Source organism: Puma concolor, chromosome B4 (genome assembly GCF_028749965.1).
Source record: "Puma concolor isolate L17-30 chromosome B4, mPumCon1.1.hap2, whole genome shotgun sequence".
Classification (NCBI taxonomy): domain Eukaryota; kingdom Metazoa; phylum Chordata; class Mammalia; order Carnivora; family Felidae; genus Puma; species Puma concolor.
The window spans coordinates 81,647,703-81,674,309 of NC_141673.1; positions in this window are offsets into that span (position 1 = coordinate 81,647,703).

Sequence of the window (26,607 nt, forward strand, 5' to 3'; positions counted from 1 at the left end):
AGACAGAGCATGAACGGGGGAGGGGCAGAGAGAGAGGGAGACACAGAATCGGAAACAGGCTCCAGGCTCTGAGCCATCAGCCCAGAGCCTGACGCGGGGCTCGAACTCACGAACCGCGAGATCGTGACCTGGCTGAAGTCGGACGCTTAACCGACTGCGCCACCCAGGCGCCCCTAGTCATGTCATTCTTAAAGGACTTTGCTTTTTAAGAAGATTAGTACCTTTTGATTAGATGGGAAAATAGGAAGGTGCATACCATGACAAAACAATGAGATTGTTTCCAGCGGAGCTAAGAAAAAAGTTAGTTCTTCAGAAGCTAACTGAAGTCTTTAATGTGGGGTGTAGGAATGCCATCTGATCCAAACTCCTACTCAATGGAGTGAGAGAATCTTCCATACCACGTCCCCAACAGATGGCTAGTCTCCACTTTAATACTGTCAGTGTACAACACATACAACCCACGTGTTTGCAGAATGGTTCATTTCTGTTTTTCAACAGCTCCAATGTTTAGGTCTGTGTTAACATCATGCGTTTGTCTCCCTCTCTACATTTTCATTCATCTGATGGTTTCACTCCCCTACTAAAAACACTGATAACCCTCCAGTGGCTTGAGAATAAATTCAAATTCTTGAGCATCACACTCTCAGAACTTTACAATCTACATCTAATTTTTTCTTTTTTACCTAATTCTATTTCCATTCCCCTGTTTCAACTATTAACAGATATATTGAACTTCTATATATGTTGGGCACTAGAGACCACAAAGATGAGAAAACAGTCTTGCACTTTAAGAACCTCCTAGGAGCTCTTTCCAAGTATCCTGAGCCCTAGCAACACCAAGCTGTTAACTGTTTCTTCATATATAGATGCTCTTCATATATATCTTCATATAAGATGTCATATATTCTCACACCACTGTAGGACTGTTCTCCCTTCCTGAAATGCACTTGCCACCTCACCACTGCCGACAGAAATTCTGCTTATCTCATAGGAGTGCTACCCCCTATGAGAACCCTTTTCCAACATCAAAGTCAGAATTGAGGAGTCTCTTATCTGCACTCCCATAGCACTTAACTTGTAGAAAGTAAGGGCAGCACTGCATCCCTCTTGTTCACTAATACGTCTCGGTTCCTAACATACTGCAGGGTCCAAGTATGACCCAGCACTAAAGAATCATTTGCTGAATGATTGCTTGTGATAAAAGAATGGTAAACAAATTTCCTCAATGGCACTTGCTAGAGTGTAATTCGTGTTACTATTGAATATGTGTATGTCTTCCCCACCAGATTGTAAGCTCCTTGTCAACAAGAACCGTGCTATGCTCCTCTGTCCTCCATCCCTACCATAATGCTCAGCACGTGATGAGTGCTAAAGCATGAATTTGAACTAATTCATTTAGTAAATATTACTGAATGACTAATACATGTGCAAAACACTGTTAGGCCCATGTGTGTCCTTAACAACAATGAGAACTTGCTCTATTATATAATCTAATAGGAAGGACAAGATACCACAAATATAATAATATATCAAACTGGCTTTTATTATCTTGCACATTACTTTTCTGATGAGTCATTAGAAGAGTGTCTGAACTACTTAGTTTTTACAAAAGTGCAAATTAAAGCAGCTTTCACTTAAATGACAAGAGCTGATATGTTATTGACTGTTTATACTTACTAGGTGCCAGATCCTGTTCTCAGCTTTCTACGTGTCTTCTATATTTGCAACACCAGCCTTTGAGGTACATGCTATTATCAATCTCACAGAGGCAGAAGAGAAATTAAGTAACTTTCCTAAGGTCACACATATAGTAAGTTGCAAGGATGGGATTAGAATTCAGCCCACACACTTGACCATGAATACTGCCTTTTTGGCAAAAGTAACACACCTCACACTAGGCAATAGTCAACTGATATTTAGAACAGAAGTCACTGCTTGGGAGATTTGGAGCAATGTCTAATTGCTAATTTTCCCAACTACATTAGGACACTCACATTGATAGCTTCTGTAGGAAGAACCTTGAGGATACTAGAGCTGATTCTGAAAAAAATGGAACATCTAAATATACCCATGGAGGAAATCTAACACAAGCAAAGACAGAAACTTATTGGAAGGATATGGAAGAACTCTGCAATTTTAATGGAAGCTGAAAAACCAGATTTCTGAATCAACAGGAACCAGCGTAACTCTTTGGCTGCGGGGAGCAGACAACTAAAGGTGTTTTTTGGCTGGCCAGGGAGGGTCAAACATTTTAATTGGCAATACCAGCAAGGCTGAATCCAATGGGGGTAGGGCGTTCTCTGAACCACAGTGCTCATGCTGTTACTGGGGAAAAAAAGATGGTATGAGGCAGGACTGCAACAGATGCCTATTCCAGCAAATGTTAGCTGTAGGAGTTATCCAATTTTTCAGGATAAAATGATTTAGATATTCCCGGAATCCTGAATTAAACATAGACAAATTCATATATAGTAGATCCATAATAGGATGCTAACAAAAAGCAGATTTAAAAGTATGGCCTAAAAGAAGCTTTTATTGTACATATGGTGTAACAATACAAAACATTTTTAAAAGGCAAGTTTATCCATTTTTCCCCATTTTCCCCTCAAACTGGATCATATATATAAAATCCTAGCACAGAGTTACAGTTTTTTAATTTCCCCCTTTTCCCTTATCATATACATTTCCCCAGGTTCCTCCACAGTTTTTATAATTTTTATTTTAATTACTTTATAGTATTCTATATTTTTCCAATATAATTTTCTCAGTGAATCTCATGGATATTTGGAATATTTCTTTTTTTTTTTAGTTTTTTAAAATGTTTATTTTTGAGGAAAACAGAGTGCAAGTGGGGGAAGGGCAGAGAGAGATGAAAATACAGAATCTGAAGCAGGCTCCAGACTCTGAGCTGTCAACACAGAACCCGACGAAGCAGGGGTGGGGGGTGTTGGGGGTGGGGGCTCCAACTCCCGAACCACGAGATCATGACCTGAGCTGAAGTTGGACACTTAATCGACTGAGCCACCCAGGTGCCTGCCCCTCTTACGGATGTTTGGAATATTTATCCTATGCATGATTCTGTAATTAATGTCTTCACGTATACAAATTTCCCTTTCTTTGTATTATTTCCTCATGATAAATGCCAAGAAGGACAACTTGGGTCAGATTTACAAAGTATGGAACAATCTGTAGTTCCTAAAATGCTCTATCACGTGATTTTAGAAAAGGTGTACCATTTCAGATTTGCCATTAGCAATGTTTCATTATTCCACATCCTCCCAACTACATGGCAATACCATCATTTTGCTAATCATTAAGATTAAAGTGGTACTTTGTTGTTGAAATTTAATATATTGAGGGATTCTCCACAACATATCCTCTTACACCAATGCAAGAGACAGCTTGATCTGAAGCTACCACCTACCTGTCCTGATGTATCTCTTATATTCTTTAAATTCACCTAAATGTCTCCTTCATTCCAGCAAAACTAATCTGCTAGCTTCCCAATGTACATTATTGCGTAAATGTGACTTTTTTGAGTTCTCAAGTGTTTTACTCAACAGAAAAAATTATTTGTAAATTCACTTAATTAAAACAGTTTTTTTCAATTATTGAAGTTACAAACTTAAAAATCTAATGCTTTTACATTCACCTTGGAAATCTTATTCTATTAGCCTGCTAATGTTTAGCAATTTCTTAGAAAAGCATTTAGAATATATTATTTCATTTACAAACTTTGCTAAATTAAACTCTTTCAAATAATTTTAAATGCATTAATGCATTTAATGTATTTTTTTTAAGTACTGCTATTGTGACAATAATTTTCTGAGTACTTTTAGAACCTTAACATTCTAATACATTGGGTTTACAAATACGATGGGCTTTATGTTTTCTTAGGTCTTCCAGACCTCTAAATAAACTTGGTAAGGTTTAACTTAAAAGAACAAATCTAATCAATTATGTAAGTATACATTTTAAATTGCAAATATAAAGCCAAAATTTATTGAATGGGCCAAAATATTCTTTAAAAACATTTTTTGGGGTTTATTTATTTTTGAGAGAGAGACAGAGATGGAGCATGAGCATGAGCAGGAGAGGGGCCAGGGGGTGGAGTGGTCCAGAGTCCGAACCAAGTTCCAGGCTCCTACCTGTCAGCACAGAGCCCTAAACTCATGGACTGTGAGATCATGACCCGAGCCAAAGTCAGATGCTTAACTGAGCCACCCAGGTGCCCCTAAACCAAAATATTCTTAAATCTTCCAAAATAAAATAATACATACACCAGATTCTTTACTATAAAAGTATTAATGCAATGTGTTTGATTTTCTTAATCATCTATAATTAATGCTAAATATACCCACTAAGAAACCTTCCTGACTCACCGAGTTCACTCCTCCACAAGAGACTTGGCCTGGGATGCTACTTGGGTTCTTGTTGGCAACTCTGAGGCAATACACTAAGGCCACTTCCAGCCTACACAAGGGACCACATAACTTAAAGAGGTATTGGTTTCGTGGCCCTCCTGGCCTCATCTTCGATGTGGTCCTCATCCTGTTTATCTCACAGAAGTCTGAAACTTACCACCCAAACTGGTCACTTGATTGGCCCTAGGGAACTTATTTAACGTCAACTCTAAAATCCTTTGAACCTCACTCAGTTCTGCCTTCTTTTTCCTATTCCATCCTGCTTGGTCTACACAAGTCTTATGGATACTAAAATGATATCTAAGTGAAATCTTGGTATCTTGCATGGTTTTGCTTGAATACTCAATCACAAATGCCAAGTTCATTCTGCTGATGTAACAAGTTAATACACACTTTTGTGCAACCCAATTTTATCCTCCTTGGACTTCATTTTCTCTTATCTGCAACCCATTGAGATTGCATCTTGCAAAATTTTGATTAAGCCAATTTTGAAAATTTGATAATTGACCAAAAGACACTACATGACTTTACACTGTACCTCTCACATTGCTAGGCTTGCTAACTGGTTATATCTTTATTACAACAATAGTTTGTAGGCAGAGCATCCAGAAGAAAATGCCATATAAAAGGTACAGAGATTTCCAGGGCCTAGAATAAACTACTTGTCATTATTCCAGGACTTACAATATCCTGGGCTTCCAGGTATTTGATGAATGTAGGAAGATTTTAATGACCATGTAATTGCAACAATAATTATCATGAGTTTAGCATTTACTCTAATACCAAGTGTTCTGTACTCCTTTAGGAGATGGTTAGTCAGGTCCAGCCACAAGAGGAGACAGATGAGAGGCTCAGGGGAACAAAATATATTGTACTCACAGGTCTTAAAGGCAAGAGGCACAGCATGGCGTACAGGATCACGTGGAAAACACACTGCGACCCAGAAGACAGGGGAGAGGGTGTGGGCAACACTTAGGCCATCGCCTTTATTTGAGTTTCAGCTGGAAAGGCAAGGCACAATAAGGTAAATACTTTAGGATTGGCCAGTTTGGGTAATTTTAGTGGGCCTTGTGATGTTATAGGGTGGTCTGTAGTTTTCTGATACCTGGTCCTGGGATGAGTAAAGCAGAGGAATGTTGCCTCCTGGCGTGCCTGGGCCAGAGAAAGGAAGTGTGGCTCTGGATGGGTTAGTCTGCATATCAAGGACCTGCTCCCTTCTGGGCCCTTTGCTTCCTCTAAGAATTGGCCAGCCCAGGGAAGGTAATCTCTTCAGAGCCAGAAGGGATTTCTAAGATGTCAAAATATCATAATAAACAAAATATAAAAATATAAACAACACAGACTAAATTCACTATGTGTTAAGGACTCTGCAAAATACTGTAAATGCTTATCTAATCTAATTAACATAAAGCCTAGGAGCTGATGGGTTTTAAAACCTGGCATTCTGAGTGTCAAAGGGAGAGAAAATTTCTAAGGACAGAAACATACAGGTATTAAACACCAGTGTGGCACCTGGCTCTGAGAATACTGGAGAATTTAGTAAACAAAATGCCTCACAAACAGGTTTGAGGTGTTTTTCCTTCTGTGTGTTAGTCAGCAATTAGCATTATATGCACATCAGAATATCTGTCACTCTGCAGTCATTTGAATCTTCAGAATGTAGGTTCTAAGCACCATAAGAGCTGAAGGAAGAGCCAATAATATGTCTACTTACAAGTAATCCTACCATATGTCATTTCACATCATCATCCCAACATGGCAGCCCAGCCCAGGTATCATTTGTAGGCTGTTCATTTCCACACTATGGGAGCAAGATGGCTGCCAATGAGAAGGAAAGAGAGTGAGGAAGGGCAAGTAAGCCCACACAAAACCACTACATTCTTCTTATACTCCAACCACCCCACTTGTTAAAGTACTATCATCAACACCTCCATTTCACACACCACTCTCCCCCCACTCTCTCCTTCCCAGACCATTTTCTCTTTCCATCCAGAAATAACCAAGAAAAGCAACCATGTATGTGACAGTTGAATGACTTGACTCCTTTGTGTATGTAAAGTCCCCTGTGTAGCCTCTACATAAACCTCTTCAGGCAAACTGGATTGGAGGTGAGTGAAGAGAAGGAGAAAGGGTTGGGGCCTGGGCAATTCTTAAGTTGGAGCAGGGCAGCTGATATGAAGACAAAGTTCCCTCAAACAAACAACCCAATGCATAACGTAGCTCACAGGTGGGTTTTAATAACAAGGCTGAACCATCTGGTAGCTTCCTATTTTAGCTAATTATTCTTGGTAAGTAAGTGCTAAGCTTTTAAAATTGTTGTTTCTTTTTTTCTTTTTTCTTTTTTGTCACCTTCTCTCTATATTTTGGTTTCCTGGGGTAAATCCCTGCCCTAGTTACTTTTCTGGAGAAAGCCTGACTTGCCTACTATTCTTAGCAGAAAAGCCTCCAAGGAAACCTCAAAAATGTTTCCTTTAGCATTCTGATTCTCTAAATTTTCCATCAAAATACACTACCCTAAACAGCAGAGTTAATTAAGCGCATACCCCAAGGGTCTGGGGTTGTAACCCAAAGCAGCTCTCACTAGCAATCTTATACTACATCTTAAAATTTCACACCAAGCTTGCTTCCTTACCTCCTGTCCCCCTCATATAGGTGCCTTTGGGGAATATTTCAAAAACTATCATTGAGTACAACTGAATCTCCAGGAAGATACCTCAGATTGTCCTGTGACATTATATACCCTTCAGAACATTGCCACACTGCAAAAAGCACATTAAGGGAAATGAGTTTAAGAATGTAAGGAATAACAGAAAAGAGAGACACTGGTAAGGTGGTGGCAGTGGAAGCAAAAAAAAAAAAAAAAAAGGAGACAAGTGGGCAGCTCAGTCCTTGAGCACCTGACTTCAGCTCAGTTCATGATCTCATGGTTCACGTGTTTGAGTCCCACTTCAGGTGAGCATGAGCCCTGCTTCAGGTGAGCCCCGCTTCTCTCTCTCTCTTTCTCTCTTTCTGCCCCTCCTGGGATCCTCTTTCTCTGCCCCTTGCTTACTCTATCTCAAAAAAAAAAAAAAAGTAGATAGGTGAATCCCTGATGAAATAACGAAGGTATCCAGAAAGCAGTCTAGAACCGAGAAACATCACTGGGAATTACATCATCCTGAGGCCTTGGTCTCAGTTTCACACCATACATCTTGACCTTCATCCCTTCCTAGTCCCAGGCCCTGAGGGCTACCACCGTAGGGTACCCCCCTCACCAAGAATAAAGGAGATAAAGGGAATATGTGATCCAAATACTCTAAACTATAACTGAATTCTTTAAAAAAGCATGAATTCCAGAGTATCACTCACCTTGATTCAAATCCCACCTCTCTCCCTCAGAAGCTGTGATATTTGGGGCACAACTGCTGCCATTTCCTCGGTGGTAAAGGTGTAATAGAGATCTCACAAGACTCCTCTAAAGATTGGTTGGGGTTAGGCACACAGCATGCCTTTTAAAATGATGAATGATTTGTAAATTAATGAAATGTACAAAGATATGCAAAGAAAATAAAGCTCCTTTATTTCCTATACCTACTCTAATACCACTCTGCTGTGGGGTGGGGGTGCAATAAAGAAAAATGAATTCCATACACGTGTGAAGTGGCAGTCACTTGGTTTGTACCGTTCTCCACAGCAGAGCGTCTGGGCACGTCCCCAGAGCTGTCACACTGCAGTGTGCTGGGGGCCAGCTGGTGAGCCTGAGGCCTGTACTTTCTGCTCATTTGGGCCTGATCAAGGACAGTGCAGCAAGGCCATTCTGCACAGTTGTCCCCTTGCCAAGATTCAAAATGGCGACTGGAATTAAACAGCCTCCCTTCTTCTGGCTTTTCCTTTAATTCATCTAAATCCCTCCTCCATCTTTCACATCCACATCTAACTACTTGCTACTCGTCTTGTCTGTCTCTCCTACTCCACTATCCACCCTTCCTGCAGCCAGAGGGCCTCTTCCCTGGCACTCTGGGCGCCAGCCAGCCCTGGCTATAGCACCTTCAAGGCCTAACTCTTCACTGTTAGGTGGCTGTGTAATGAGTGGTTGAGAAACTAAAAAATCCTTTCTCTCTCGATAAATTCTAGATTTCAAGACTATAGTCTCAAAAATTCTACTCCAGTGTTAAAAGCTGAATTCAGACTCTTTGCATTCCTGCGGTAACAAACCCAAACCCCCTGACACCAACGGATGCCTCTGGCAAATCGGAGAGAAATACAGACAAGAAAAGCATACGGATAGATTTTAAAATATACATTATCCTCATGACACTATTTCTTTTTCCATCGAGGCAGTATTTCAGTTGGTAAGGAGGCCAGCCCTATACTATCAATACCATACTTTGGGTGATAAGAGTTAAATAGGGTTTTATGGGCTGGCCTAGGAGTGTAGTCATCACAAATAACATCATTTCTATGGGAAAATTTCTTAAGAGTGCTTAATAACCGACTTACAAATGAATTTTTGGAACATAGCTGGTTTGTAAGTTGAGAATGGATAGGATTCCTTTTTAATGCTGAAAACGTCCCCGAGTTATACAAAACGAAAGCTAAGGAGGATGATTATCTTGGATGAGAAAAATTAATATTTCTAGTTTCTCTGTTTTTGTAACTTACTTCCTCAGCCTTTTAGCACAAATATAACAGATCAGAGAGGCCAAATTTGAACTATAAACTCAAGGCTGTGGTGAATTAAATGTATTTGCTTTGTTCTGCAGATGTTAAACACAATTCCCACAAAATCTGAAAGGTGGAGTTAATTCTGACTTAGACGAATCTAATGAGCATCTGTTTTGATTTTTCTAACCATTGATCTGATTTTCTTTTAACTTGATACTGGTTGGTTTACACAAGTCCGTGTGATAATTGCAAATAGCCAAAGGTGAAGTCATTCCAGAACACCCAAAACAGTTTTCTTTCCCTTAAATGTCACATGATTCTTTAAAGACATTAAAAAAAAATTGTATGAGTGCAGAGTAAGTGCATAAATACATGTACCTTTTACTCCTATAAATGTGTCTGTGCACAAACACATAACTAAATAAAAATTGAGAAGTTGGGTACAGCTTTCTGTGAAGAGAGGACGTTTCTTTAACAAGTATATTCAAAATCAAGAAAACTCCACAATGTGAGCTATATGTCCCCCACAAAATTCATATGATGAAGTCCTAAATCCCACTAACTCAGACTGTGACCATATTTGGAGACAGGCTTTATTTTTTACTATTATTATTATTATTATTATTATTATTATTATTTAAGAAGCTTTTATTTCTTTTTTAAGTTTATTTATTTTGAGAGAGGGAGAGAGAGAGAGAGAGAGAGCAATTGCAAGTGGAGGAGGGGCAGAGAGAGGGAAAGAGAAACCCAAGCAGGCTCTGCATTGTCAGTGCAGAGCCTGATGTGGGGCTCGAACCCATGAACCATGAGATCATGACTTGAGCCAAAGTCAGATGCTTAACTGAATAAGCCAGCCAGGCAGGTGCCCCTGGAGACAGCGGCTTTAAAGAGGCAATTAAGAAAAGTGAGATCAGGAGCACCTGGGTGGCTCAGTCTGTTGAGCGTCTGACTTCGGCTCAGGTCGTGATCTTGACTTTAAGTATTTTATTGTATTTTATTTTTTTAATGTTTATTTATTTTTGAGAGAGAGAGACAGAGCGTGAGCAGGGGAGGGGCAGAGAGAGAGACACACACAGAATCCGAAACAGGCTCCAGGCTCCGAGCTGTCAGCACAGAGCCCAACACGGGGCTCAAACTCGTGAACCGCGAGATCATGACCTGAGCGGAAGTCAGACACTTAACCGACTGAGCAACCCATGTGCCCCTAAGTGTTTTATTTTTTTAAGTTTATTTATTTATTTTGAGAGAGAGCATGAGCAGGGGAGGAGCAGAGAGAGTGGGAGAGAGAGAAAATCCCAAGCAGGCTCTGTTCTGTGAGAATGGAACCCAATATGGGGCTCGATCTCACGAACCACGAGATCATGACCTGAGCTGAAACCAAGAGTCAGACCCTTAACCGACTGAGCATCCAGGCACCCCTATATTTTAAGTATTTTAAAACTATGATAAAAATATTCAAACATTTAGGAGTCAAGATTTGACCCATTGCAGACCTTCACTGTATTAAGTTATACTGCCAGGTAACATCATCACTCTGCAGTACTCAGAATGAAGTTTTCCTCACATCACCCTGCATGTCTTTTAATTACCTACAAATATTATCAGAAATTGTGTACTTTGTATCTGGTTTTTTTAATGCAGTCTTGAATAAGATGTCTGTGCTCAGTAGCAATTCTTTAATTTTACCACCTTGAATAAAGATTAGAGAACTGTAAAAAAAGAAAGAAAGAAAAAGAAAGAAAGAAAGAAAGAAAGAAAGAAAGAAAGAAAAGAAAGAAACCTAAAAAGTGGTAGGAAAAAACATTCCCAGATGCTCATTCTGTGATTATATTAGTGATTTCTCTGTAGTTTCCTGTTATGTAATTATTTTTACATTACTACAGTAGGGAGATATGCATAATGAGAATTAAAAATAAAAAAAATTAATTTCCAAAAGTTGATATGTAAAACATTCTGAAAATGCAGAAAATAATGAAGAGGATAAAACTCATTCACAACCTTCCGAATCTACCCACAAAATACAGTTCTGCATACATCTGCTTGCATAAAATTATGAGTATATTACTTTTCTACAGAGAGTTGAGTACCGGTATACTATATCCAAATAAATGTCAAGTAAGGCTCCAGCACGTTTGTTCAGTGCATGCCTTTGTCATGATATACATAATAATGAATTGTACAAAAAGAAGAGACAACCAAGACCTTTTGAGATATCTGCGAGATAGTTTCAGCACATACAGTGACCTCTCGATATGACTTATTCATTGGTTAAAAAGTAAGCAACTGCTAGCTGTTATTGGCAGTGAAATTTTGAAACAATATGCCCTGTTAATTCTCTTTCAATCATTTGCATCAGTTTAATTAAAGAGAATCCTCAGACTGTAATGAGAATTGCTTACAAAGCTAATACTATTGGGGTGCCTGGGTGGCTCAGTTGGTTGAGCATCCAACTTCAGCTCAGGTAATGGTTTCACAGACCGTGGGTTTGAGCCCCACGTCAGGCTCTGTGCTGGGACCTCAGAGCCTGGAGCCTGCTTTGCATTCTGTGTCTCCCTCTCTCTGCTCCTCCCCTGCTCATGCTCTGTCTCTCAAAAATAAACATTAAAATTTTTTTTAAAAAAGCTAATATTATTTGCAGCTCAAGGCTGATGCAAATCTGCAGCAATAACCCATTTCAATTATTTTAGTTTTTAAAAAATGTTTTAATGTTTATTTTTGAGAGACAGAGAGAGTGTGCGTGAGCAGAGGAAGGGCAGAGAGAGAGGAAGACGCAGAATTGGAAACAGATTCCAGGATCTGACCTGTCAGCACAGAGCCCAACGCAGGGCTACAGCTCACGAACCATGAGATCCCCTGACTTGAGCCGAAGTAGGACGCTCAACCAACTGAGCCACCAGGTGCCTCTCGATTCTTTTAGTTTTTAATGTATAGTCTCATCACTATCCTTAACTGACTTTACAATAAGGTAATATTATAAATGCAAACTTATCTAATTAAATACTTATTTCACCCTTTATTTCAATGTAAGATTTCATTTGAAAAAAATATATGGAAACCACTGACACGGAGGTATAAGTGAAGGAACCAGGGTCTTTAGTCTGGAGAATAAAAAGTTAAATTATTTTTTTTAATGTTTATTTATTTTTGAGAGAGAGACAGAGCATGAGCAGCAGAGGGGCAGAGAGAGTCGGAGACACAGAATCCAAAGCAGGCTCCAGGCTCTCCGCTGTCAGCACAGAGCCTGACACAGGGCTCCAACCCACGAGCTATGAGATCATACCTGAGATGAAGTCAGACACTTAACTGACTGAGCCACCCAGGAGCCCCTGGAGAAGGAAAAGTTAAATGGAGATATTCAAGGTGCCTTCATATATCTGAAAGAGGAGTCATTTATGCTGTTTCCTTCAGAAAGCGGGAGAGTGAATTGATAATGTTGCAAACTGACAAATACCAGCACAATATAAGAAAGAACTTTGGCACAATTAGTTCTTTTTAAAAGTAAAGCCCTGCCACTGGAGCTCCCAAAGATTCAAGCATGAGTGATATAGGCAAAAATTGGGTCTTCAAGGAGTTCTGCACAAGGGAGTCCTCCTTTGGAAAGGAAAGATTAACTCCAATTCAGAGTTCAGAATCCAAGGAAGAACAATGCTTTGAGAAGAAAGTCTTCCTCTTTTAGGGATTTGGAAGAAAATCCTTGAATTTTCTGCACGCTTAATCATGTAAACCAGGAGATTAAAGTCACATATAACCAGCATGCTCTGCCTGATACAGCAGGGATCTACAGCAGAGAGCAACTTAGAAAATTCCCTCCTTATGTGGGGATAAATTAGTGCTTGGAAACACTAAACTTCAGGAATCAGGGTTTGTAAAGTAGAAAAAACAAGAGAAGGGATTCAGGAAATTACACCCTGAAAAGGGAAAATAGTAATTTAGGGCTGACTTACATAAGAGCATTTTATATGTTCAGGTTTAGGCAACTGAAGGGAGAAGCAGGAAACCATTGTCAATGAGGATGCTCCCAAGTCCACCATAATATCAATGGCTTATTCAAGTGCTTGAATATTCGCTTTGGGAAAAAGTCAAGGCATGTACATTGCAAATGGTGACTTCCTATTGAACTCATCCAAGAGAGGCAAAATAGCATGACAGTTAGCGGTGCACTGTCTAAAGCCCAACATCCTGGGTTCAGTTTCTGGCCATACTGAGAGTAAGGCCCACAAGTTTGCAAGGGACTTCTGATTTTAACACTGAAAGTCTCATTTCTTGAGAGCCCCTTCAGTCCCAGGCAGACCAAGCATTTGATCACTCAGATTCTACAACTGGATAGCTGAGAAAACTTGCCTAAATTCTTTGGGGCAATAAAAGCACCTACCTCAATAGTGCTACGAGGATAAAGTGAGTAATAAATAGTAAGTGTGTGGAGGAATGTCTATATGTGTTCACATTTAATAAACAGGAGTGATTTTTGTTATCTGTTATCAAGCTGTGCTCGGCCAACAATGCAACTGTAAGTAACCTGTCAGTTCCATGTAGGTGCTTATTTGCAACTATTTAAAATAAGTTCCTCCCCATTTATTTATTATTTTTTTTAAATTTTTATTTATTTTTGAGAGAGACAGAGACAGAATGCAAGTGGGTTAGGGGCAGAGAGAGAGGGAGACACAGAATCCGAAGCAGGCTCCAGGCTCTGAGCTGTCAGCACAGAGCCCGACACTGGGCTTGAGCTCACGAACTGTGAGATCATGACCTGACCCAAAGTCAGAGACTCAACCAACTGAGCCACCCAGGAGCCCCAGTTCCTCCCTGTTTAGATCATTATCTTCCCAAGAGCTGAATTCTAGCCACAAAAAAAAAAAAAGGATCTATCCATTTTTATATCAATGTATTGATCAATTATTTAAATATTTACTTTCATGTTTCCATATTAATCTGTGGATCAATCATTTAAATCCATTTGTTTAAATTCACATATAAACCGTATATACATTGTTCAACTCCACAGCTCAGAGGACTACATCCTTCAGGAATTTCACAAAAGTGCTGGGTGTTTTCTCCTTAGAAGATACAATGGGTCTTGGAATCACCTAAAACAGTCCAAGTAGAGTGTTGGAAAGATGGGGAAAACAGGCCAGAGACAGAACAGATTATTCAGCGGGTGAATCAGAGCAATGATGTAGTTTCATGCAAATGCTGACAGCAATGAAACGCTAAGGAAAAGTCTGGAGTGTGGTGCTCATCTGTCAGCATTTATATAACTTTATGATGTTCAACACGGAAGAAAGAAAAATATTGCAAATGTACAGTATATCCCACAATGATCACATGAGTGTGTGATTTGCCAGAAAAGACTCTTTGTTCCTAAATATATTTAAAGACAATAGGCAGATACAGCTATATAAAAAATAAAAAAATAAAAAATTAGAGTATAAATTCTTAAGTAGTAGTGGGCAAGGCTTTCCTATACAACCTGAAAAGCACCCAAGTCATATTTAGAGTAAAAAACTACAAGTGGGAAAAACCACATGTTGGCAGAATTACCAAGGGCATCTCATCTGCTTTGATGGGACAGCATCAGACCCACTGTCATCACGTTAGTATTTTTACCTTAACAGAGGAGGCTAGATGATCTTTAAGTATCTTTCCAGGAAAAAAAAAAAAAAAAAAGCGGGGAAGGGCAGGACAAGAAAGGAAGGAGTTTGCTGATTCAGAGCTAATAAAGTTAGTAATAGTCACTAAAATAAAGCAATTTAAGAAAGGTCAGTGAAGAGCCAAATGTGTGTGGATAGGATTTTTATGAAGCACATTTGCTGAAGGACTAGATCCTGGCTTCTGCCTTACAAACAGTCAGTGTGGGCATGAAGAACAGGGGTGTCTCAGCCCCCACGCATCCCACCCAGCGCCTGTCCTTCTGGGGACAGGAAGTTTGCAAGTTGCTGGGCATTTATTTTTCCTTCAGATTATCCAGAGGTAACAGACCACATGAATTTTGTTCATTCATGGAATAGTTAGTTTATTCACCCTAGAGATTGGTTCAGACAAAATAAAGCCTTAGTCAACTGGAGCCTAACTTACTACAACCTTTAATTAACATTTTTTCTTTTCATTTAGCTTCGATGAGAAATGAAGTGAATCACAAGAAAGTAATTTGACATGAGGGATTTATCTTTGAACCAACCAGTTCCGAGGCATAACCAGGTATTAGTCAAGATTCTTTTCTGGCTCATTTTGTTTATCTTTTCTATTTATGATAAAAAAAAAAAGTGTGAATTTAGGCTCAAATCAATGACCTGTAAGCATAGAGTGGTGTGAGATTCTTTGGAAACAGAAAGAATACTAGCCTTTAGAACTGGGAGGTACCTTCAAGACAGGGTTTGCTTCTTGTGGTATTCATGCCCCTTTCACTCTCAAGGATGTCCAGGTTTGGATAACAAATTATTTGCTCACCATAGGTGATCATCTGTCTGTAATTTAAAAACATTTTCAGCAGCAGAATCTTTTTTTTAAATTAATTTATTTATTTTGTGAGAGAGAGATGCAGAGAGAGTTAGAGAGAGAATCCCAAGTAGGCATCATCAGCATAGAGCCCGCTGTGGGGCTCAAACTCATGAACTGTGAGATCACAACCTGAGGCGAAACCAAGAGTCGGATGCTTAACTGAATAAGCCACCCAGGCGTCCCAGCAGCAGAATCTTTTTCAAAAATTAAACCTTAACACAGAACTCTGATATATAAACAGAGCAACCAGCCATGCAGTTTGACCAGGACAATTGCCGAGTTTTAGGATGAAGAACATTCAGTGCTAAAACAGAGATAATCCCTGGTAAACCAGGATAGTGGTCACCCTATCATAAAACAACAAAAGCTCTGTTTTGCCAGTGTAAATATATTTTTATAAATACAAATTCATAATATCTGTTTACTATTAAGCCAATTAATGGGGTGGGGGGAAGGTCACTTCAAGAACCAGAAGGAAGAAAAAATAATATTGAGAGTGATAGACGTACTCTTACATGAGCCTCAGAATGCAGTTTATTTCTGTATTTGTTTTGGTTTCATAATATTGAGGAAAGCCTGATTTGCATCTGAGTAAGCATTTGTGAGAGTTTGTTGGTAGTGTTCTTATGATAGTCCTCACTAGAGGCTCCGGATCCTTTCTCATTAGACTGATCCAGAAGCATATACGAAGAAAAGCAGAACATGTTTTTTTAATGTCAAATCACTAACACAATCTAACACATCTTTTATGACAAACAGACAAGTCAGATTAGAAGCATCTAAAATGCATGAAGAGCATAAAAACTCTTTATTATACCATATGTATTGTGATGCGACATGTCAGAGGTCACTTCGTGTGGCCCAGTTACCCCAATATCAGATGCTAAAATGCCTGGACCTGGCTGGCTTTCTCGTCATGTAAGTGAAATTCTGGCATGCGTGTTCTAGAAGTCCAATATCCTGTACAATTCTGTACCAGAAGTATATGTGTTGGCCTGGGTCTTAAGAGACACTAGCATTCTTCATCAATATTAATACAGTCACAAGGGCTGTCAGGAGAAACTTTGTCCCCAATGCCGACTCAAAAAAGAGTTAAACAGCACAAGAGGTTTGTCACTGTCCATGTGTTGCGTGTTGACATGCAACATATTTTTGTTTTCATGGCTTTAAAAAAAAATAATAATCGCAATCACACTTTAACATGATATTCAAGCTAATGAACCTACAGAACTGGGTTCCAGAAAACACAGAAGTAGCCATGATAGGGAACATTTCTTTATAAGGAGCTCCAGGCTCTAAATATTAACCCATTTAATCTTCAGAACAACCCTGTGAGATAGCCTTTATCCTTGTTTTTCCAAAACTGAGGCTCTGGAATTAGTCATTTGTGGAAGGTCACAAAGCTATCAAGTCACAGCCGGCCCTGAGCTCAGAGTTCCAGGATCTGTTCTGGCTCTAGAGTCTGTGTTCCTAGCCACATACTACCAATCCCCTCAGTGTAACAACACTACTGTAATATGTCCTACAGAAAACTTGTTCCTGGGGAGGTGAGATAGGAGGCAAAGGTCATGCAATTTGTAAAAGGTAGAGGTCTGGAGCTTGTCTCCCTGAGGCCCATTCCAGAGTTCTCTCTGACACACCTCAGCCTCTTTCCAGGCGTTTGTCTAACCCAACTTGTACAGACACTAATAACAGATTACTGTGCTACCTGTCTCATGCCACTAACTACGGAAGGCTTTACTAATTAGCGAATTATCACATTCTGACCATTTGTTTAGCGGGACACACAGCTGCACAGTACACGGCCTCCATGGACAGTTACAGAGCAAGTGAGCAAGGGCCTGGTTCCCTTCTAAAGACTAAAGACAGCCCCTTTTCTTGTACAGATTATCTCAGCTATAAAGGGTCTGAAGATCTGTTTACAATTACACAAATATTGCCTGTTTTGTTCCTGGCATGCCTCTTTAAAACATCATAAGCAAGCCACAAAAGCCCAGAGGGTGGCCCCATTCCTCTCTGAGCATTAAACAACTCCATTAACTTGTAGAGAGCTTGAACTTTTTACCAATAGCTACAGAGAAAGAACAATTGTCAACGGGGTGCAAATCGCTGGATTACCTGTCATAGATACCCAAAAAAACCAGACTAATGAAAAATCACAACCAGTTTAACATATGTAGGCTATTTCCTACTCAATGTGTTATTGAAATTTGATTATAAAGTGATTAATTTCTAATATTTTCCGAAGAAATATTACAAATGGTGGTGAAAGTCCCAGACTATCTTCTTTCCCAAATATATTTGATCCACAGGGATCTGAAATACTGCACGTTCGCAATCAAAAAGAGAAAATGCTACTGGAGAATGTATTGTCTTCAAACTAGTAGAGGTATATTTAAACTACACCTAATAAACATACATCAAAAAATAAATACATATAGTGATTTCTGGAATGCGTTGAGACACCTGTAACTAAATAGTGTTGAAAACATAATTAAGTAACTGGTCTTAGTTATCTTTGAGTCTCATGTGTGAGGAAACCAGAATCTAATTAGAGAAGACAAATGGTGGGTGGCAATCGTAATGCTGACAGGAATCCCTGGGCGCTTTCAAGGGTTTAGGACTAGAAGCGGAGAGTATTGGTTTTCTGTGTTTACTTCAAACCAGAGTCTTTCCTCTTCCTTCCTTTTAGAGGCACATCAATAATGATAGTCATTTACTACCTCACACTGCTTTCTCCTGGTGTACTTCCTCCCTTGCTATGTCTGGAGTCCCCACTGATACTCAGTGAGGTCACTTACTGGCCAGGGGTTAGGCAGGGTCAGTGTGGCCTCACATAGACCCATCTCATGGTGCTTCTGGAAGCTGGCCGACACAGATGGGGCAAGACACTGTTAGCATGGGTTGAGGGCTGGACCATGGCCATAGTCCTGCCTGCAGGACCAGCTGGCCCTGGCCATGTTGGCCCCACCCACTGCCTCACCCCTTAGGTAGTATCCACAAGCAGTAAACACTAACACTCCATGGTTATATTTTCACGGTAAGAAGAGGGGTAATAAAAAATCCAGGCTCAATGAAAAGCAACTATCCTTGCTCCACAAGAGGACAAATATGACAAAATGTGTGCTTTGAACATAACCTTCACAGACTGGGGACTGAAGAATAAATCCTAATGTTCATGAATTGGACCCATAGCAAATCCTCTGATTCAGGTGCTCAGTTTGACAATCTCTCTGTTAAATGTAGCTTCCTCTAGGAATCCCACCCTGTCCTTCTGAGACAGGTAAGGGACCCTCTCAAGTTCTTAGAGAGCACCTGGCCACAAATGACAGGCCAAAGTCACTGTCAGGATGTTACATAGCACCTAGTCACAGCTTTCATCATGCTGTCTTGTAATCCTAAACCTGCTCATCTTCATTTCTCACTGGTCACTGTCATGGTTGAGAATATGGATCTCAAATGATCTGGACTCTAGTCTACCCTTTTCTAGCCAGGTGACCTTGGGCTATTTCATTAATTTATCTAAATTTCAGTTCCTTTATCTGTAACATGAAGGTAATAAGACTAGTTACTATATAGGTTTATTGTTACTAACACATACTATTAAAGTTATTTAAGTTCCTTGAGGAAAGGTGCTCTGCCTTCTTACTATTGCACCACCAGCTCCTACCGTGCTGTCTGGCTCAGGAAGAGTAGCCAAGAAACATGAGTTAATCATAATTCATAATTCCAGCTAAGGAATGGAAGAAAGTTCCAGATATGAAATGATGCTCTTCCACAAGGCATCTGTGCTAAGAGTTAAGCTGCCCTAAAGGTTTTCTCAGTGCTGACGCGTCCTCTAATTTTAAGGATTATAAGTGGTCTCAGCTATTTCAAGTGTTGAAAAGCATCCTCGCTCTGAGAAATGCTATTTCACAAACAGGCCACCATCTGCCGCAAAGATAAAAACGTTTGGTGCTGAATTTCTGTGGTTGTCAGTATCAACATGCCTGATATTTAGAACACTTACTTTTTTATGGAGCTGATTTGGGAGCACAGAAAGCTTCTGGGAATACTGCCCTACATAGCTGCCCTTTACAACCAGAACAGCTGTGCCACAGTTTTCACTGTTCTGAGCCTGAGAATAGGGAATTAAAGAATCCCAACAGCCAGGGCTCCATTTCGGAGCCCTCACCCGGATGCTATTCTAGGGCAGTACACACTCAAGTCTGCACCAAGCTTTCCAGCTTTGTTTACATTTTGGTTCTTAACATTGCATGTCAATTTAAAGTTTCTAAAGTTACTGTAACAGATATATATCTCAGTCCACAACACTGATACGCAAGGGAAATGTTTTATTAGTTTTTTTTTTTCTATAACAACTTAATTTCTATTTTGCGTTCCTATTGCTCGGGGCGACAGAAGTGTGATTATTAGTTCAGTTGAAATCCCCTTTTCTCAAGAGTTATACGGGAGATCAGAGGGTTCATCCAATATCAAGCTGTCATAGGGTCTGGGGAAGTACCTGCTTCTCCAAGTGCTGTGTCTTTGTTTAGTAATCTATGAACCCACAGGCACCGATTTCCCAGCTCAGCCCCGAGACAGCCCCAGTCCCCGTCTCCTGGCCACTTTAGGTGAGCTCCACCCTTTGGAGCAACTCAGTCATTCTGTGGCTTCCTTGTAAATTAGAGTATGGGATTCTCTGTGGGCCTGTGGCCTAGTTTGCCCATACTCACTGCAAAGCCATTCCCTTCTAAGGCTATGTCGTTTCTGGGGGCTCCATCCACATGTACTCCTCTTGGGTTTTATAGCTCACCTATCAAGGAGGTCATGGGGAAGCCTTGCAGTTTAGGGCCAGTGCTTCACTATCCCCACTCTATCTTTCCTGGAGGGAATCCAGGTGACATTAACAGTATCAGACTCTCAAAAATTTGGATAATTCCATAATCTTTCCTATCTCCCTAAGGCTGTGGGATTTTGGAACAGGAAGAGACTCCTTTTTTTCTCTTTGTGCTCTGCTACATTCTTACCCTGAGACAAGGAATAGGCCTCACTACTGAAAAGACAAGGTGGTAAGAATAAAGACAGAGAAGGTGAATTTGTGGATGGCAGTAGGGGGAAGGACCTCAGCTAATATTTTAAAAATTATCTTGCCACAATACATACATTGTCTCATTTGATTCTTACAACAGTTCTGTGAGGTAAACAACCTTACTTTTCAGGTGAGGAAACAGATTTAGAAAGATTAAGCAATACATTCAGCAGCTATCTCCCAGTTTAACACTGTTTGTTTTGGTTTTTGGTTTTTGTTTTTTTGACACTATTTTGTACTCCATCCAAAAGGCCTGGGACCCAAACCCTGTCTCTACATCACAGACCTGCTCTTTTCACCACCCCTTGCTTCCAAGCAAACTGTACTTCTCTCCATCTCCCATTCATGGCTTATTCCCACTTCTTCATGTTCTCCTCACCTTGTAAAAGGTCCTCCCCACCATTTCAACCTGAAAAAGTCCTCTCCGTCACACATTTTTCATGAAGCCTTTTCTGGTCAAGCAGCAGTGATCATCCCTCTCCAAACACTTGGGGTCTTGGTTCCTGCCTCACACTGCCTCTTCCACACTGTTTTGCATCGCCATTATTTGTGCTCAGGTCTTATCACATCTACTAGATTGACAGCTCTTTGAGCCCAACACCCTATCATTTTTTTCGCGAAAGTAATGAACAAATATACAAACGAATGAATAGATGGGTGGTTGGATGGAAATAGATGCTCCATGACTCCATAGAGGAAGGAAGAGTCTTAGCAGCCTCACATATAAAGTTGCTCTGTAGGAGGAACAAAGAAGAATACCCTGCAATTTTAGGGTGAGATGGATGGTAAGAAGCTCTGTGAACTGTCAGTTGGCTAGTCTAGCAGAATGACGAGAGCCTATGCATGGAAAGAGAAAAAAGCAATCATGGACAGCCAAAAAAAAAAAAAAAAAAAAAAAAAAAAAAGGTCTGCACCCCAGACGGAGTGGCCCCTTTGAATAAGGCATTTTCATATGTGTACTGCTTATTACTCTGGGATTCTCTGTCCATATATAAATGCATAAATAAGAGAGCATGACCACTAGCTGCTGTGAAACAATGAGATAGACTGTTGTGAGAAAAGCATAGTAACATTATTATTACAGTAGGTTCCATTTACTGGAGATCTGTTGTGTACCATTTTATGCCTCAGCTTATGAGAGACAACAAATCCTCAATTCTACCTATCAGTGGTTAAAGACTTAAACATAGCTATCAGACACTGATTTAATAACTTCTAGCCATCAACATGGAAGATGTTCGAAGGAACACGGGGAAAACTAAAATTTGCGAGACTTGAGGAATATTATCCAAGTGGTCTACACAGGCACTTTGTGGGCACCCTGCAGGAAGACTAAAATAAAGAAAATAAGTAGCTGGCTACTAAGCATCATCTTTCCATCAGCATCCCTCCACACTCAATGACATCAGATGAAACCAGATTTCTGCCTGAGAGTCATAAACCCTGGGCTTCTCTGAGGGAGGCTCATCCCAGGAGCCTGGCATGTTAGGAATTTATTTAGCCAGCTAGTAGGAGGTTGATCAACACAAAACATGGTTACAATCAGATGTATACAACCAGGTGCTCTATCATAAAAGATATTTGTCTTACTTGGTTAATTATCATTTGAATTTTCTTCCCTTTCAATGCAGCAACATCTAATAATTTGTAGGAGGGACACATAGTTCATTCTCTTTCTGCAACCTAAAGACTATGACAGTGGAAAGGGTTTAAGTAAATAACTGATGCATGTAAATTTCTCCCATTTTCTTTTTTAATCCTTCTTCATGTATACTGGTGGTCCATCCCTCCTGTTACAAAGATGTGGGGCAGGCTGCTGCCAATATCCTTCCACCTTTTGTGGGTGTCATGCTTTGGTAAGAGTTATTCCCCTAAGGAGGAACAACAAAAACAACACCGGGTAGGTAGCTGATAATTAAGAATCTCTCATACTTTCCAGAACTAAGAAAAAGATCTTAGCCATAAGGGTAAGGATTTACTGAGCCAGATGTCATGCCACGCATTGAAAGCATAAAAACACAAACATTAGTTAGGTCCAGCCATCCTTGTGCCAGAAAGCTTTGGAGATGGCCCCCAATGATCTCTTCCTCCTGATATTCATGACTTGTGTCATTTCTTCACCTTGAGTGTGGGCTAGAATTAGTGGCTCACTTATAACAAACACAAGAAATAAAAACTGATGGGCTGATACTTCAAAGATTAGATTACAAAACAAAAAAACAAAAACCATAGCTTCTGTCTTGGACATCCCTTCTCACTGGCTTGCTGTAAAGGAGGCTAACTGCCATATTGTGAGCTGCCCTGTGCAGTGGCCCATGATATCTCTGGCCAACAGCAGCAAGGAGCTAACACATGCTGACATGAGTGAGCTTGGGCTGTTGAGCCTTAAGATGACTGTAGCCCTAGCCAGCATCTTTTTCTTCTTTTTTTGCAAGTTTATTTATTTACTTTGAGAAGGAGAGAGAAGAGAGAGAGAGGGAGGGAGAGAGGAGGGGCAGAGAAAGGGAGAGAGAGAGAATCCCAAGCAGGTTCTGTGCTGGCAGCTCAGAGCCCGACAGTAGGGCTCAAATTCACGAACTATTAGATCATGACCTGAGCCGAAACCAAGAGTCTGACGTTTAACCAACTGAGCCACCCAGGTGTCCCAGCCCCAGCCAGTATCTTAACTGAAGGCTTGATAAACTCTGAGCCATAAGCACCCAGCTAGGCTGCACTCAGATTCCTGATCCATAAAAACTGAAATAATAGATGTTTGTTCTTTTAAACCACCAAGTTTTGGGGTATTTTTATGAAACAATAGACAACAAGAGTGGAGGAAATAGTTATATAAGCAAAAAGAAACTAGCATATGCCTTGTGTCATGTAGACACATGTCAGAAACTAGACTAAATGTTTAACATGCATTATATCATTTATTTCTAAAAATAACTCTATGAGATGCTGTTATTAATCCCATTTTACACATGAGAAAACTGACACATAACGAGGTCATGGACTTGCTTAAGGCTACACTGCTAGTAAATGGAGGAACTAGGACTCAAGCCCAGGTCTGATTTAAAAGTCCTTGCTCCACAACCAATGAATACTGTTTCCTAGTCATAGGCAATGGGTTTTATACAACAGTAAAAACCTATAAAAACTCCAGAGATTATTAAGGGAGTCAGCAATGATGTCTAACAGTTTTAGAGAAGTTTTTGAATTTGTGTTGGGTCTACAAAGATCAGAAGTCAATCAAACCTCTAAAGCTTGAAGGTCCATCATAGGTAGAAAAACTAACATGCAAAAGCATGCCGGGTAGAAAAAGCTCTTCAAATTTCAAAACTCCCTGTATAAATTTCAAAGCTGTGGGAATTGAGGCTAGATAAATCAATAAATTCATAAATCAGATCTGGCCTGCTAAAGGGTTTTCTCCCATTAAACAAAGCACTATTTTTTTAATGTTTATTTTATTTTTGAGAGAGAGAGACAGAGCGTGAGCAGGGGAGGGGCAGAGCGAGAGGAAGACACAGAATCTGAAGCATCCTCTAGGCTCTGAGCTGTCAGCACAGAGCCCGACACAGGGCTTGAACCCATGAACCACAAGATCATGACCTGAGCCGAAGTGGTTGCTTAACTGACTGAGCCACCCAGGTGCCCCTAAACAAAACACTAATTTTAAATTGGGTTACTTCTCTTTTATATTTCATCTCTTAAATATACATAAGATGCCATTTCAAAGTCATGTCAAAAAATAGAATTTAAATTTGCAGACTATAGAAGTTAGACCCTGCAACTGCCCAGAATTTTTGTTTAAGGTTTTAGACTCAGACTATAATAGAGACAGTTCCAAGAAATATTTACCCTTTTTTTATAATGCTCTATGACAAGTAAATATACAATGAACCTGAGCTAAGTGTCTGTTGACATGAATAATTCTGTAAATATTATCTCAGCCGTTATGATTTCATTGATCTCATATCAAGTCTGCAGTTTCATCTTAAAAACCTATCTCGTCAAGCTTCAGGTCTTTTATGGCCTACTTGGGGAATCTGTGATTTGAGGTACTAAAAAGAAAACACTAGCAATGTTGAACTCTTATGTTCTGAGACAGTGGTTTTGACTGTGGAAAAATATGTATAAAAGTCCCATTGCATATATCCTTACAATAGAAAAACTATCTGAAACTCTAATATTTAATGATAAAGTCCCCAACTTTAAAACATAGAGAAATAAAAGCAAAAATACAGAGCTTTTAAAATATAAAATTCCTATACTGTAAATTGAAAATAGAAGAACAATATGTTGGGGGAATTATTACCATCAAATAGAACATAGGGTTAATATACATAAAGAATTCCTTAACTCTACAAGGAAAACATCAGTATTCAACACATGATCATAGTTACTCCTAAAATCCCTATTATATTTCAGATGTTTTATTCATTCTGTCATTTCATCTTTTCAATAATCATTCAAGGCTAAGTACTGTTATCCTAATTTTGCTATTGGAAAACTGTAGCTTAGCAAGATTAAATAATTTACCCTAAATTATATCACCAACAAAGGGCAAGGTTGTCTTATAAGTAGGATTCTTAAGTTTTACTTCTTTCGGCCTTGACCTGCCATGTAGGTGAAAGAGTGAAAACCATGAACAGAATCTACACAGATATTATATTATCCTCAAATATAATCTAAGTAAACTAAGGCAAATTGAGGTAAATTTTAAGCATTCTAAATTTTTTTAATTTAATAATAACACATACATGAGTCTAGTTTTGAAACTGTAGGAAAAGAAGGAAATGTTTTACAATTTACAAATTGTGATCTGGTAAAACCTATCTGGAAATAAATTTAGCAAGCACTTTTTATTACTATTATAATTATACTTAGGGACAATTTGAATATCACCTTCTCTGCATAACCTTTCGTGGTATCTCCTTGTCCAAAAATATTATGCACTTTTCTGGGCTTTGAAAATATTTATCTCTGTGTTTCAAAGCATAGCCAGTCACTGGAATATACAAAAAAGATATCAGTAAGTATTTCGTCACTGAATGAAGAAGTAATTCTTCAGAAGAGAAAAAAAGTTATGTGCATGAAAGCATACTTTACAAAATATTAGAAACAAGGTCAACAAAAGTGAAATGGTTAAGTAAAGGACATTAGAACGACATGACTATTTCATAGGCTAGAAACAATAATATGCAGTCATTGGTAAAGCCTAAGAATATTTAGCCAATGAGGAAAAGAAAACTGAATATAAAATACAATGTGATCACCCTAATATTACAATATGTTTGCATAAGGACAAAAGCTAGAAGTTAATGTGTTTAAAAAGTAAAAACTAACAATTCTATGAGACAGGTGAGAATGACATTGTCTTTCATCATGTCTCACGATTTTCTTTAATGTGGTTATTAAATTGCTCATACTCTTCTCAAAAAATGATCTAAATTGCTCAGATTATTTGGAGGACAAAACATTTTTTTTTCCACGTTACCAAAACTTCCTGTCTTGGCCATTAAGAAGTTCAGAGCTGTAGTAACATCCTTAGCCATTTGTTTCTAGCATAATTTTTTCTCCCACTTCTACTAGTGTTAGTACTTAGTTCTTACCTTTTATTCTTCTATTAATGGTTTGAGGGGTTTATTATATCTGTGCCTTTTACTATAAACTGCTTCAAATCCTTTTTGGAAGTAGAAGGATTATAAATAAATAACAATAAGGATTACCATATGATAAGTAAGCCATGCATAATACTAAGACATTATTCAAGGAATTAGGCAGATGCCATTAGCTGTCTAGAAAAACCAACTGAATGCTAATTAAAGCTAACTCCTTTACTCTTTCAACCTTCACCTCCCCACCCTCCCTGAAAAAGAACTAACACCCTTAAGATAAACTCTACTACATTACTTACTCATGATGTCTTTTTATTTTAAACTTGTAACAGCAATAACTACCTCAGCACAGGATGTACTGTAAGTATTAATG